The 15741-nt window shown below is 60.1% G+C and overlaps 1 protein-coding gene and 1 long non-coding RNA gene across 16 annotated transcripts in view; one reads left to right on the top strand and one right to left on the bottom strand.

Annotated features, from left to right (window-relative positions):
- Positions 1–15741, top strand: part of MYT1L (myelin transcription factor 1 like) — a 404563-nt gene that overhangs the window by 136780 nt on the left and 252042 nt on the right. The gene's annotated exons all lie outside the window — the stretch shown is intronic.
- Positions 9023–10823, bottom strand: LOC111090455. Its single transcript, XR_005371958.1, has 2 exons — positions 10642–10823; positions 9023–9548 (listed from the first exon to the last, which is right to left on the bottom strand). It is a non-coding gene; the product is annotated as an uncharacterized LOC111090455 (long non-coding RNA).

Here is a 15741-nt window from a genome sequence, read left to right as displayed (position 1 = left end):
ATTACACTTAGGTTATGGAGGAAAATGTGGTTTTTTTCTTTTTCCCTAATGGATGAATGCTGAGGATTTAGGTGTGAGTGGTCCTGATGTCTGCAGCCCACTTTCAAATGGTTCAGAAAAATATGTGCAGGTGTGTGTGGTGTGTGCACATGGGGTGTGCGTATGTGTGTGTGCGTGTGTGGTATGTATCTGTGCACACGTATGTCTGTGTGTGCATCCCTGTGTGTGGTGTATCTGCATGTACATGTGGGGTGTTTGTGTGGTGTGCGTGTGTGGTGTATCTGTGCACCCTGTGTGTGTGGTGTGCGAATCCATGTGTGCACATGGGATGTGTATATCTATGTGTGGTGTGTGTATGTGTGTGTGCACGTGGGATGTGTATGTGTGTGTGTGGTGTGTGTGTGGTGTGCGTATGTGGTGTTATCTGTGTATATGTGTGTCTCTGTGTATCCCTGTGTGTGGTGTGTGTATCTGTGTGTACACATAGGTATGTGTGTGTGGTGTGTGTATGGTGTGCGTGTGTGGTGTATCTGTGCACACGTGTGTCTGTGTATCCCTGTGTGTGGTGTGTGAATCCGTGTGTGCACATGGGATGTGTATATCTGTGTGTGTATGTGTGGTGTGTGTATGTGAGTGTGCATGTGGGGTGTTATCTGTGCAGATGTGTGTCTGTGTATCCCTGTGTGTGTGGTGTGTGTATCTCTGTGTGCACATGGGGTGTGTGTGTGTGTGTGCATGGTGTGCCTGTGCACACGTGTGTTTGTGTGTATCTCTGTGTGTGTATCTACATGTGTACATGGGGTGTATATGCATGAGTGGTGTGCGTGTGTGGTGTTATCTGTGAACATATGTGTCTCTGTGTATCCCTGTGTGTGTGGTGTGTGTATCTGCGTGTGCACGTGGGGTGTGTATGTGTGTGTGTGTTATATGTATGGTGTGCTTGTGTGGTATATCTGTGCACACATGTGTCTGTGTATCCCTGTGTGTGGTGTGTATATCCGTGTGTGCACATGGGGTGTACCTGTGTGTGTGGTGTGCGTGTGTGGTGTTATCCGTGCACATGTGTGTTTGTGTGTGTATCCCTGTGTGTGATGCGTGTATCTGTGTGTGCATGTGTGTGTATAGTGTATCTGTGTGTGGTATGTAAGTGTGCTGTGTATGTCTCGGCGTGTGTGTGTGGGAGCGTGAGCACGCGTGTGTGATTCTGGTCCCCCGTATGAGCAGGCGTGTGTCACATGGTCGGTGAAGGCACAAGGTAACCTTACTGCCCCCAGAACCTTGAACGTGCATTTACAACGTTACAGACAGAGGGGCGCCTGGGGGCGCAGTCGGCTGAGCCACAGGTCGTGACCTCGGGGTCCTGGGATCGAGCCCCGGGTCGGGGTCCACGCGGGGAGAGTCTGCTTGGGATTCCCCCTCCCGGCTCCCCTCGCCCCCCTTGTGCGCCCGCTCTGTCTCTCTCGCTCTCTCATAAGTAAATCTTTAAAAGCTGGTGCGACGTTACAGGTGGGGAGTAGGGCTCAACCCCTTCCCCACTTAGCTGAGGGTCTGCCCTGGGGGTGAAGCCGCCTGCGCCCTGCTCCCCCCACCCCAGGCCGCGCTCAGCCCCCACAAGCACGACGCCCCCGATTTCCGGGGCCAAGAAGCCCGTGCACACGGGGACCTTCCGAAGCCCAGGCGCGTGCTCACGCCGAGCCGCACGGGAGCCCTGGCTCCAGGCGGCTGCACCCGTCAGTCACGCGGCCCTCACCTGAGCAGCTGAGACAAACTCCATTAGAGCAGGTGCCCGGGGGGGGGGGGGGGGGCGCGCAGAGGCCAGGCCAGGGGTGCGGCCAGGAGACAGGGAGCCCCTCCCGCCCGGAAGCCGTGCAGGCCCTGCTGGGAAGCCCACCTTTCTTCACGTCCTCGGAAATCCAAAGTGAAACTCAAAATTTGTCACCGCCCTAGTGCCTGTAACTCAGCGGCACGCACAAGACAGAAGGGACTGTCAGTCAGTCGGGGTTTCTGGGGGTGGGGGGCTGGGAGACAGCGCCCCGAGGCTCCAGGCCAGTTAGCAGGGAGAGAAAACACCCACCTTGGCGACCCTCAGCTGCCGGAGGTCAGGCGCTGGGACCCTCGCCTGGGGGGCGGAGTGGGCCCCCTGCTCCTGCTCCGTGCCCTGCAAGCCCCCCTCACCCAGACAGCACCCCAGAAACCAGGCACGAGATCAGAAGAGACGGGATACCTAGGGCCCCAGGCACTGTAGCCTCGGAGCTTCTTCCAAAGACCCGGAAAAGCAAAAGGGAAGGGAGGGAGGGAGGGAGGGAGGGAGGGAGGGAGGGAGGGAGGGAGGGAGGGAGGATGAGAGGAAAGAGGAAGAGAGGCAGGAAGGGACAGAGGAGGGAGGGCGGGGGCAACACAGGTGAAGCCTGGGCCTCATTCTGGGAGGAAACAGAACCTACCTCCCTGCTCAGCCTCAAATGCTCAGAAGCATCGTATTATCATTATAATCACGTGAAAACAAAATAGATAAAATAAGGTAAAGTCAAGTCATTCCCCGAGTGGCCTCAGTCCCCAAGAGGGTCTAGTGGTGCCCACTCATCTCCCAGGAGCCACGGAAAACTACGCGTAAAACACACGTGTGCCTCCTCACATCGGAGAAGCGTGGCGCTTCCGTGGGGATGGCGCCGAGGACACGGCCGCCCCGGCAGCGGCCCGCGCGTGGGGTTCCGTGGCGGGGAAGCACCATGTCCCCCCGCAAATGAGAGGAGCAGCGAGCCGGCCTTCCGCTCGTGTGCACCCCGCGAGGTACCCGGTCGCCACCTCCTGACAGCCCGAGCCGAAGGGCGACAGCGGGGATGTCACGGTCATTTTGTGTGTCCGCCTTGTTTTGTTTTTGTGCTTTTCACCGCGACAAGCAGGGGCTATAAATCCTATTTCGGTTAGAAATCTTTCAAATGATCTGTCAGGAGCTCGCAGCTAATGATTTGCTCTCATGGAAAATACGAGAACTTGTAACCTGAGCTGCTCGGTCCCAGCCACCATCCACGCACATGCGAGGTGATATGGAGGCCCCGGCCTGGGAGCTCAGAAAGGGGGGAAAGCAGAGACCGCGCCCACCCGAGGGGCGGACGCAGGGCCCCCGAGGGTGCTATCAGCAAGGCCGCCGTCGTGCGAGGTTGCCCGGACCCACCAGGCTACCGAGCGGCTGAGCCCAGAAGCGCAGTGACAGCGGAAGCCAGGAGGAGCACACTTGGCGCTCACCGCACGGCCTGGCGCGGGCTGGGCAGCCCCGTCACCCTGTGGCACTCACAGCTGGAATTTGGGGCCTTCCGGGGAGCAGTGGGCCCTTGGCGGGTGTGCGGCTCGCGTGGGGCTGGGCGACCCGTTCTGTTGGTGGGAAACCAGATGTGGGATCCCCATCTTACCTGGAGGGAAGGTGGGAGGTGGAGCCCCGCCAGCTGGAGGGCCCGGCCCGAACCCACCACCTCCCGGGGCCACTCGGCAAGGCCACCGCTGTGAGGACCACCTGCCAATGCAGACGCCTCGTCCCTTGTCCTGGCTCTGCCCACACACGTGCCCTGCACACCGTCTGGTGTTGCCACGTGCCTGCCTGCCAGGGAGGGACCCCGAATCATCGGGTCCAGAGGTCGTGTCTCCCTCAGACACGTGCAGACGGACTCTCCCCCCGGACGTCAGTCTGTGAGCCTGGAACCCGAGAGTGTGAGTCTGCCCCGAGTAGACCGTTCCGCCTCTGCAACGACACGTGGCACCCGCCACCCAACAGTGTCTCAGGAGCGGTTCCGGGACCACCTTCAGGAGAGTCACCCTGGGTAATGTTTCTCACGCAGATTTGTGATCGCCACTCAAGACCCTCGCCTCAGAATCTCTAGGAATGGGGCCTGGATGTGAGATTTTTAACCAACACCCCACATAGTCTTACGCATGTTAATGAATAGCTGCTCCCCACCCCCACCCCGAGCCTGTTCCCGAACGGGTGAGCTCCCATCTGCTGGGCTCACGGGAGGGATACGGGCTTCCCACCTCCTGGTGGTCCTGCTCCATCACCAGAGGCCCTGTGACCCTATCCACACACACGCTTCTAACCCTGTCACCTGCGCCCCGACCAATGTACTTATTCATCCTTCTCTTTTTTGAGAGATTATTTTTTGTATTTTGTGTTGTTGGCGATGGAAGCCTCACCAGGTACACAGTGGCTCATGGGCCCTGAGAGTTATCCCCGAGCTTCGAGGATGGCCCAGCCTCTCTCTGCTGGGCCCCCACGCCTCCTGTGTCCCCAACACGATCGCTCCAAAGCCAATTCAAGTCAGTGGGTGACTTTACCTGGAAACACTTCAGCATGAATTTCTTAAACATAAGGCTCTTTTGTGAAAGCGTGACCCCCCCCCCCTTTGGCCCTTTCAATAAGTCTGAAATGTCACCGAATATCTGCTGAGGATCTGAAGTTCCCAGATTGCCTCAGATTTACTTTCATGGTCTGGTTGTTTGAATCAGAATCCAAATAAAGTCCACAGCGCGTCTTGGCGATGTGAGACCCAGCCTGTCCCTCCTCCCTGCGGCCCCTGCCTCTGGGGCCCGGTGGTGGTGACACCAGCCGCTTGTCTGGTAGAGGGTCCCGTGGCCTCGCCCCTGCCGGCTTCATCCCTGCAGTGTCCCTCCAACCCCGTGTCTCCGAGAGGTGGGTTTGTGGGGGGCCCCTGGCTACACCGCACACCTCAGCCTGTCTCCCCCTGTGCAATGCCACGTGGGGCGGGGGGCACCCGTGCTGTGCAGGCTCCCAGCCTCACCCTCCATTAGAAAGTCACCCGTCAATCTCATCACCTGGGGGTTGGAACCAATGCTCAGGCCATGGCGCATGTTGCCTCGAACCACCGTGTTGCTGGGTTGACCACATGTACTCTGTTGTGTCTTCTTCATTTATTAGGTATAGTATTCCTCAAGTCTTGACTCCTTTTGTACACGAAACTAAATTCTTCCTTGAACTTTACCCCTTTCCCCGCGATGATAGCCTTCTCTTCCGGGGAGGATTATAAATTCTAAGAGGTGGAAAGACCTTTATTACGGCAAAAATCTGGTACCTCGTGAGGTTTTGCTTCTGTTTGCATGGCTTGCGGAGTCCCTCTCATGTACACACTGATGCTGGTGGCGGGAAAATAGGAGCTAGCATCTTCGGGATGGAGGGTCCAAGCGTGCTGCGTTGTGGGCACATGCGTTACCGACAAGGAATCCCAGGTTGCCTCTCACCCGTGGTCACCCAGCTGGGAAGTGCAGCCCTGGCCCCAGCCCGGAGCCCGAGCCCCTGCATCTGAGCTCCTCAGCTGCACCCACTAAGCACTTCCTGCATGTTCCCGAGAGTGAGGACGGAAGGGAAAAAGGAGCACAGAGAAGAGCACCCCGAAAGACATGCAAGTTATCAGTCAATGTCATACAAAGGGTGTAAGCCTACCTGTCCAGGTACAGCTTCAGGGGCTTGAAAGGTCATCCAATTGGTAACGGGGCTGGAGATTGCCGGGCTTTAACATCTGGAGGCGGCTGCAGGCTTTTCCACCCCTGTAAGAGGAGGTCTTGAGCCCCCAGCGATGGGTGGGGTGACCAGTGGCCCCTGGCTAGAGCAGGTCCCTCACTGGCATCAGGGACCAGCTGCACTGGCCTCCTGCATGCGTGTGCAGGTCCGTGGGTGCTGGCCCGGGCGCCGTGCCTGCCCCAGCGGTGACCCCCGTGCTCCCAGAGCACCTACGGTCTGCGGGGGCAAGCCAGGCCAGAATCCCCGGCCACACCTGCCATGCAGGGACTAAAGGGAGTGTCCACGTCTTCACCACCACCCAGGGCACACCTGAGCACCCCACGAGAGTGCCCTTGCAGTGGGGACATGGGCCGATCAGTGGCCAGCATTGGAGCCACACGGCGCCATCACCGCCGACCATGGAGCGTGTCCAGAAGAGCGTCTGCACCGGATTCTAACAGCCCACGCGTGCATTCGGTTCAGGTGGACAAACGGGTCCTGACCACCAAGCAGACAGCCCCGGGCGTCCCCGAGCACTTCCCTGGGCAGACGACCCGGCCTTGCCCAACGTGGGGGCAGGAGCTTACCGCCGTCCCAGCGTCGGCCACTCGGTAAAGCCTTCCATCCCGGGGAAAGAGGCAGGAGTGGGCAAGCTCCCGTTTGTGGCCCAAGAAGCTGTCTCCGGTGTTAGGTCACACTGTCACCAAGGCTGGTTGTGTTTGCCGCCCGCGGCCCAGGCTACCCTCCGCCCCCCGCGCTTCCATGGAGCAGAGGCCCGGCAACCCGGTCTCTGTCACCTGCCAGGGAAAAGCAGGTGACCATGAGCCACCGCCCGCCTCCGCCTGGCCCTCCTGTCGACGGCAACACCTTCCCGTAGGCTTCCAAGCATGTGCGTGTGCACGGGGTGCGTGTGCACACGTGCTTGCGTGTCTGTGGTGTCTATGTGCGTGCACGGTGTGCGTGGCATGGGGAGGAGAGGGGCCAGCGGGGCCGTGACTGAGGAAAGAGCCGGTGCACGTGACATAAACCGCGGCGGGAGCCAAGACGGTGGCCGGCCGAGTGCAGGCTCCCACTCTGAGCCCACGCGTGTCCAGAGGGCAGACGCAGGGCTCAGCGGGACGCGCCCCCACCGGCTTCGTGAGCGGCGGCCCAGGGACGACAGCCTGGAACACGCAGCTTGCTGGTGAGCTGCCTGCGTGCCAAGCGTGCTGGTTCACACCTCCTTGTGAATCTGCCAAACCTTCCCTTACAGATTTTTCTCCAAGAAACAACGCAGGGAATAAGAAGGTTGTTTTTTAATTCTTTTTTAATCTGACTGAAGAGAGCCAAGGCGTATTTAAGATTCATCCTGTTGGCAACACTCCAATCCCACTGGCCACGGGCATGGCGCTCCCCGTGCCAGCTCGAGGGACAGGTGTGACGGAGGGGAGTGGTCCTCGGAGCCCAGAATTGCCTGGATGCAGCCGTCAGGGCCGCCGGCCCACCCAAGACGTGCATGGAGTCCCCACCAGGAGACCATCGGGGAGCCCACAGGGGCCGGGGCCGGGGCCGGGGCCCCAGGAGCGGAGTGAGGCTGTGGGGCCGCGTCCCCTTCGCAGCTCCACGTGTGCCTCCGTCCACAGCCCCAGATGCTCGTCCTCCGGGGAGTCTGCACCGCGGCCGCACTGTCTGCCGTCGTTGGAATGACAGGGAAATAAAACCCAGTCTGTTGGCACGAGAGGCACCGGCTGCTGCACGCAGAGTCCCAGGGACCGGCCCGGGTGACGACGATCTCAGCAGGAGCAAACCAGTTCTACGGCAGCTGATATTTTCTCTCTGAGTTCAGTGAAGGCCAACATCCATAGCCTCTAAGAAACACAGACAAGGGAACGAGAAGGGAGGCCGTGGCATTTCTGCTTCTGCGCAGGCCTGCGTCGCCCGAGCTTCTCGGGGACCTCTGACCTTGTCCATAAGCAAAGTCATTAAGGGCGTCTGGCGAAAATCGGAGTGAAATTGAAACAGTCACCTGCAAACCAGTGCAAACCTGTGTCTGAGCCCCTAAGGGGCCACAGTGACAGAGCAGTGCTGGTACCACCCGGCGTCCAGCGGGACACCAGCGCCGTCCAGGTGCCGCCGTGCCTGGACGGGACGGCCAGAAACCCTCAGATTCCCTCCCAGATTGAAAGAAACAAAAGGCAAGAGAGAAAAAGCTGTTGTGCTTTGTTCGAGACCTTGGCAAGGTCCAGCTAGAACCTGCTTGCTTTCCCCTTCTCGGGAGACGGTCTTGCTGCCCTGAGTCGCGGTCCTCCTGGAAGTACTTCCTGGGATGTCAGCCCCCGGCAGGGCCTGCGAGGGGGACAGCTGGTGTGACGTCAGCCCCTTCCCTCCACGGCACCTGCTGGGGGTTCCCTGTGTGACCTAAGCATCCTGGCGGCACCGACTGAGGGGTACCTCCTGGGACATCAGCCCCCTGGTGGCACCTGCTGTGGGACGTCAGCCCCCCAGTAGGGCCTGCTAGGGGGACCCTTGGTATGATGTCAACACCTTCCCCCAGTGGCACCTGCTGGAGGTACCTCCCTCCTGGGACGTCAGCCCCACCTCCCTCCCGCAGCACCTGCTGGGGGTGCCCTGTGTGACGTCAGCCCCCCAGCAGGGCCTGCAAGGGGGACACCTGGTGTGACCTCAGCCCTTTCCCCTGGTGGCACCTGCTGATGTCAGCCCCCCCACCACAGCCCTGCCCCCCGCCACGGCGAACTGAAGGACAGACAGGCCCTGAGCACCGCGCTCCTTTGGGGAGGCTGGAAACACCTGAATGGCTCCAATGAATTGAGTGCAATAAACTTCTAATCCACGTTTAATTTTTAGATTAGGCCTGTTCTCCGACTTGCTCATGAGAGTTGAATAGGCTGTTTCACTGAAGGTATTTTACATAAAAACACGTAATTCTCGGTTTATTCACGTGGGCTTAGGTAAACTCCGAGAGGACACTCGTCCTTTCCCGGCCTCCCTTCCAGGGCAGGACTCCGCTCTTGAGCAGGTGTCACGGAAGCGGCGGGAGGTGCCGTTTTTCTGGGAACCGGATCTGCCTTTGCGCTCTCTGGCCCTCGGAGGATCGAGGTGTGGCAGCGCCGACTCCAGGATCGTGACCGGTTTCCACCGGGCCGCTGGGCGCGGAGACGGGCATCATTCCTCCTGCGGCCCCAGCGCAGCGCGAGGCTGGCCCGCCTTCAGGTTGGAGCTGGGAAGGCACGAGGTCCCCGAGATGCACGCAGGTTCCTAGTCCGTGAGCTAAAATTCAGCGATATCCTCCTGGGAGAGTTTTCCAGCCGCTTCTTCCATTTGTTTCTTTTTCATCACATTAACAGGTTTTATCATGCAGTTTAGGAATTCACTTTGTACAGAGAAGCAACACATTTAGGGCAATAATAACATTTTAAAATGCACTTACCTACCTATCTTTTCCACACCAGACACCCGCCGTGTGATCTGAGGGATATTCTTATGTGACCACTTTTAAGGGTCTCAGAGTAGTATCATTTCTTTTTCTTTTCTTTTCTTTTTTTTTTTTTTTTTATGAGCACAGAAAGTCAGGCTTGGGGTGGGGGCAGATGGGGAGGAAGCCATGGAACAGGTTTTGAAATGCCGGGTGCCTGAGACCAACACTCACTGGCGGAAGGAGGACACGAAAGAGACAGAAAAATAAGTTGCGAAACGCTGAGATGGGAATCGAAAGAGGGAGGACGCGGGTGGCTCGGGACTGCTCCGGGGCGCTCACGGCCTCACTCGGGCGCATGGCCGACGGCTCTGCGGGGCTCGGTGCACCCCGCGTGCTGGGAATCACGGCGTGGAAATCTAGGGCAGTGGATCGCCATGGGAAGATCGAGGCTTGAGAGGCAGGCAGGCCTGGGCCCACACCCCGACCCAGAGCGGGGGGCGTGGGTGCGTGGGACGGGCGGTGACGTAGGACCCATGGCACGTCCTGCACCCCTGCCGGGGGGTCTGGCTCAGGGACCATCAGGACGTGCTAGCAATTCACGGAGGGAAACATATTCCTGTCTTTCACCATCTGCGTGAAGAAAGTAGGACTTCAGAAGGACGCTGGGTCATGCTTAAGGGCTCTGAGGGTCACAGACTTTACTCCCGGGGCCAAAGTCCCATTCTAGGACCTTAGGTGACCATCCGGCTGTGACATTAGCACCGGGAGAGAGGGGCGCCTCCCTGGGTATGTCAGGCACTCAGTGATGACGACACGAGTGAATTTTATTTTTTAAGTTTACCAATTATAAAAATCCAAACCACCACGTTTTGGAGGGACTTGGCCTAGAGTTGCGGATTTGACTATACTATTCACTTTATTCTTTAGGTAGGTAATCAATAAATGCCTCATTAATTTCAAGTGCCAACAGGGTTATTTTTAATTTTCCTAGCTATCGAGTTAATAAATCTTAATTAATCTAAGTATTATTTAGGCAGAGTGGCTCACCCAACAGGTGGTGAATGGGTCTCCAACCCCGAGGCTGAGAAACCTACGTGTTGGGAGGGGTTTCCCCTTTCTCCGCTGTCTGATGCGGCATCAGCAGCACCACCCCCGCCCCGGCCCTAATGGGCAGAATGGGGTCCTCACCGTGGGGTGTTGATGAGTCTCTGATGGTTGCGCTAAGCCCCTCACAGAAGTGGATCCCGGCGTGCCCCAACCCTTGCACACAGCGCCCCACCGTCTGGGGGCCCTGAACCCCATCTTCTCTGGCCAGCAGCCCCTGCACCTCGTGCCTCACCGTCTCCCGGCCTCCACACACCGCCCCCCGGGGCCATGGGGTGTTCTCCCAGGCTGGGGGGCCACCGGGAGCAGCTCCGCATGAGCGAGCACAGCAGGCTTGCCCATCGAGGCCGGGTCTGCGGGTGCCCACCGTGTGCTCAGCCTTCCCCACGGGCCCCCACTCCCCGACCGCACCAGCCAAGTCCTGATTTCCAAACCCAAGGGACGTTTGTGAGTCTAACTTCATGAGCCTCCAAACTGCATCTGACGTCACTGATCGCATTTACAGAGACCCCCCCCCCCCCCGCCGCCCTCCTTCCCCACTGCACCTGCTCTGTCCCCCTCTTGCTCCGTTGGCCCCCCGGGGCCTGGGCACCCCCGTCTCAGCCGGCTGTCTCCTCACCCTCCGGTCCGCGGGGCCACCTGCATGCTGAGGACCCTTCGGTCTGTTGCCCCCGCTCTGCTGTCCTCACTGAACTCCGGACCGTGTGCCTAGGAGCATCTTGACTTGATCCTGCTGGATGCCCCAAACCCAAAGCCTGGTCCTGGGGAGCCCTGGCCTTGGGCTGAGGCTCCTCCTCCTGGTGGCTGCCAATCAGTGACCTCACCATCCTCCAATCAGATGTGCCGAGATCACAGGCCTGTCCCCTCCTCATCCGGCAGACGGCCCCCCCTTGTGCTGTCGGGTCCAACCCCTGCTGTGTCGCGCCCTCTGCACCCGGCTTCCCACACCCCGCTCAGGGTTTTATCATCTCCGGCCTTGGCCGCCCAAGGCCTCCTGACCCGGAGCCCTGGGTTCACCCGCGTCCGGCAGAGCCTCCTCCCGTTCACAGTGATCCACACGGTACGAATTAATCCACGCCGCTCCCCTGCCTCAAGCCCTTCGAAGCGGCGCCATCACCTCTGGGATTGAATTCCTTATCGCCTCTGAGCTTGGTGACGATCTGGGCCCCGCGGCCTCCCCAGCTGCCACTTCACAGCGTGCAGCCGACACATCGGGGTTCAGCCACCTGGGGGTGTCCCCACGACACCTGCCATCGCTGGTCCACGCCTCTGCATCCGCTGACTTCCGCCCGCAGGGACACTCTCTCCCCATCTGTCCCACTTGCCCTTCGTGGGCCTCCAGCATCCCTGTCCCTGCCATCTCCGTGTCCGCCCCCTGCCCACACCCAGGTTTTGGAAACAATCCTAAATTCCCCAGCGCTGATCTCCAGTACTCTGCGGTTTCCCATGGCGTCCTCGCATGTTAGGACCTGCCACAGCTCCAGTCGCGGGTGCGGGGGGCTGACTCGGCATCGGCAGGACTGTGAGGACCCGAAACTGAGCGCGAGGCGGCGGGAGCACGCGGAGCTGTGGGGGGCGGGCGGCCTGTTGGGGCAGGAGGCGCGGCTGCGGGACTCGAGTGGCACACGGTGGCCGGTCCGCACGCTAGGTCACGGCCCTGCAGAAATGGCTCTCTTGCCCCTACCCGCTTTAGGCCTTGGGTTCAACGCGACACGTTAAAGTCGGTCAAGTCACAGATTCTTCTTCGAACGTCATCACCGGGCGATCTCTGCTAAGTTGTCTCAGACGGAGGGCAGAGGGCACATTTTTATTTTTAATTTACTTACATTATCAGTGGAAACAAGGGCTTAATATTGTGTTTTCTTACCTCGTAAACTTTTACCATCCTGCCCAAGTCAGCCCTCCAGTCGGTCCTTCCCAAATTGTCTCCCTCCCTCCCTCCCTCCTCCCCTTCATCCCTCCTCCCCCATCTTCCCCTTTCATCCCTCCTTCCCCTTCCTCTCTTTATCATTCTTTTCCCTCTCCCTGCTCCATCACTCCCTCTCTCCCGCTTCTATCACTCCTTTCCCCTCCCCCTCCATCACTCCCTTCCCCTTCTCCCCTCCATCACTCCTTATCATCCTCCTCTCCCCCCTTCATTCCTCCTCCCCTCCTCCATTTCATCCTTCCTTTCCCCTCCCCTCTCCATCACTCCCTCCCTCCCCCTTTCCTTCCTGGAGGGCACTTCTCTCACATCAGAAACCTGGTTGTGTTTTTTTGCATCTTTGAACAAATACAAGATTGAAAGTGTTGAGCCATTAGGATGATGTTGGGAATTCAGGTGTTAGAAGGAATAGATACTTTGATGTGATTAGGTTCATACTCAAAACAAATTAATGTCATCATGACCTACCATGTGATTTCTCAGAAAAGATTTCGATTGTTCAGAGGGGAGCCAGGCAAGGCTCTGCGGGACCAGGGCCCTGCGGTGGATGGAGGAAGCACACACTTGGCCTGGGCCTGGGCTAGCTTGGCCGCTCTTCCGGTGTGCTCCCTTGTCCCAGCTCCCTCATCCCGGTGTGCTTCCTCGTCCTGCTGTGCTCCCTCACCCCGGCGTGCTCCCTCATCCCAGCTCCCTCATCCTGCTGTGCTCCCTCGTCCCAGCTCCCTCGTCCCTCTGTGCTCCCTCATCCCGGTGTGCTCCCTCATCCTATTGTGCTCCCTCGTCCCGCTGTGCTCCCTCATCCCGGCGTGCTCCCTCGTCCCGCTGTGCTCCCTTGTCCCGGCATGCTCCCTCGTCCCAGTGTGCTTCCTCATCCCGCTGGCTCCCTCATCCCGGCCTGCTCCCTTGTCCTGCTGGCTCCCTCGTCCTGCTGTGCTCCCTCGACTCGGCGTGCTCCCTCATCCTGACGTGCTCCCTCATCCCACTGTGCTCCCTCGTCCCGGCCTGCTCCCTCATCCTGCTGTGCTCCCTCGACTTGGCGTGCTCCCTCATCCTGACGTGCTCCCTCGTCCCGCTGTGCTCCCTCGTCCCGGCGTGCTCCCTCGTCCCGGTGTGCTCCCTCGTCCTGGCGTGCTCCCTCATCCCGCTGGCTCCCTCATCCCGGCCTGCTCCCTCGCCCTGCTGGCTCCCTCATCCCGCTGCGCTCCCTCACCCCGCTGTGCTCCCTTGCTGCGCCCCACCGACAGCTAAAACCTGGCCCGGATTTTCTACTGATGTGAGGAATGAGTGTCTTCACCTAGTTTTTAAAAATATCAAAAAGTTAAGAGGAAACCTAAGCTGTCAGCACATGTGAAGGGCCAGGGCCCCTGTTTCCGGAATGTTCTTCCCACGTCCTGGAGGCGCGGGGTCCTCAGGCCCGGAGAGTCCTTGCCCGGTCGGCCTCTGCCCCAGCCGGCTTCTCAAGGCCGCAACTTCAGGATCACTCGGGGTCTTCGCCGTCGCCCCTCGCCCCGCTGTCGCCCCCAGACCCCGGCCGGCGTGAGGCCCCTTCCCCCGCTCACCCAGAGCGAGGCCCAAGCCCCAGCCCAGGGAGCAAGGGGGGAGGCGGGGCGGGGCAGGGGCGGGGCACGGCGGGCAGGGGCGGCGCTCCGGCATCCTGCACCCAGACGGCTCAGCACCTGCCTCAGTGGCGGTGGGAGGGCAGCGGGGACCGGCAGGGTCAGGGTCAGGGTCAGGGTGCGAGGTGCTCTCGCTGGGGACTCAGGCCGGGAGTCGGACTCGGATCAGCGCGGGTGGAGCGTCGGGCGGGCCGACACGAGGTCTCGGCAGGGCCCACGTGCCACGTCCGGTCCCCGCGCCTGCCTCCGACCCGCCGCGCGTAGTGGGGCCGCAGCACCGAGTCGCCGGGCCCTGCAGGGGCCGAGCCGCTCCCCAAGAGCCCCCGGGGCGGGCACATGAGCCCACCCCACCCCACCCCCGGTCCACCCAGGCCGCACACAGTCCAGTACAGGACACGGCGTCAGTGGAGCAAACCAGGTGCGCGGCTCAGCGGAGCCACCGCGTGCGCTCGGGGCTCCACGGCATAGGCTCGGGGCTCCACCGCGTGCGCTCGGGGCTCCACGGCATAGGCTCGGGGCTCCACCGCGTGCGCTCGGGGCTCCACGGCATAGGCTCGGGGCTCCACCGCGTGCGCTCGGGGCTCCACGGCATAGGCTCGGGGCTCCACCGCGTGCGCTCGGGGCTCCACGGCATAGGCTCGGGGCTCCACCGCGTGCGCTCGCTCGGGGCTCCACGGCATAGGCTCGGGGCTCCACCGCGTGCGCTCGGGGCTCCACGGCATAGGCTCGGGGCTCCACCGCGTGCGCTCGGGGCTCCACGGCATAGGCTCGGGGCTCCACCGCGTGCGCTCGGGGCTCCACCGCGTGCGCTCGGGGCTCCACGGCATAGGCTCGGGGCTCCACCGCGTGCGCTCAGGGCTCTACCGCGTGCTCTCGGGGCTCCACCGCGTGCGCTGGGGGCTCCACCACATGCGCTCGGGGCTCTGACAGCAGTGCTCAGGGAAGGCGGTTCTCTCCGCGGTCCTCCGGAGCCTCCCTGAGCACAGTCTACAGACCACGACCGCGACCCCCTTCTGCGACCTGTGTCCCATGGACACGTGGCTCTATCCTCCGTGTTTGTGAGGCCACTCTCCTCTGACTTCCCCTTGGGCCTTACTGGCATCTCTATGGGTAATTTTATGTGATTTTCATATTTTCCCACCTTTGCTCCACTCAAGAATTGAATTGGGAAATGAAGGGGAAAAAAGAGCCAGAAGGGGCGCCTGCAGGGCTCAGCAGGTGAAGCGTCTGCCTTCGGCTCAGGTCATGATCCCGGGGTCCTGGGTTCGAGTCCTGCATTAGGCTCCCTGCTCAGCAGGGAGTCTGCTTCTCTCACTGCTCCTCCCCCCTGTTCATGGTCTGTCTGTCAAATAAATACAATACAATAAAATAAAATAAAATCTTAAAAAAAAAAAAGAAAGAGCAAGTAAATGAAGAAAAGGAGGGATGGAGGGAAGACTACACATGCCTGGAGCAAAACCCAGGCCGATATTTCGCATTACCGTGGCCTCCAGGGCGCACGAGACCATGCAGGGGAGCGCGCATGCCCTCGGCAGGAACTGGCTGCCAGAGGGGGGGGCTCCCGTGGGGTCCGTGACCTGTAGCGAGGACACAAGGCACAGCACCCACCTTCTGGAGAGTCACGCGCGCTGACTTATGACAGGTTTTAAGAAATCGTCTGGTGGGAAGACCTGTTCGCCGCACTTTGCAGGTGTCTTCAGGTGCGTTTGACTTGGGGCGCTGCGGCCTGGCTGGCGCCTGCTGCTCCACAAGACCCAGAAAGGCAGGCGGCGACCCTGGGCCCCGCGCACCCCTGCACCGGCACCCGGGAGCTGAGAGATGCACCCTCTGCATGCACTCCAGCCTTTCCTGAAGAAACCACTATTAGACATTCCTGCCACGGCCCTGGAGCTTGCAGATAATTTATTCAGGCAGCAGGCACCGTGGGATCCGAGAGCCCCTGGAGGATGCAAGAGGTGTGATCCTGCATCCTCTTAAATTAGAGGTGAGCTCCCCACCCAGGTGGCCTCTCACTAATTGCTTCTAACAGAATTCTCTCTCTGGCTCCTAAAATGACGATTCAGCTGCAGTTGAAAGTTTGCAGTCCATGTCTGTGCTGCTTTCTTGAGGGGGAGAGTGAAAGGCAATGTGTGTTAAAATTAAAAATTGGAAGTCCCTCTGGCAGCCAGGAGACACGGCA

Source organism: Canis lupus, chromosome 17, assembly GCF_011100685.1.
Source record: "Canis lupus familiaris isolate Mischka breed German Shepherd chromosome 17, alternate assembly UU_Cfam_GSD_1.0, whole genome shotgun sequence".
In the NCBI taxonomy this organism is placed as follows: Eukaryota; Metazoa; Chordata; class Mammalia; order Carnivora; family Canidae; genus Canis; species Canis lupus.
The sequence above is the reverse complement of the archived record's forward strand: the minus strand, read 5'-3'. Positions and strand labels throughout refer to the sequence as shown.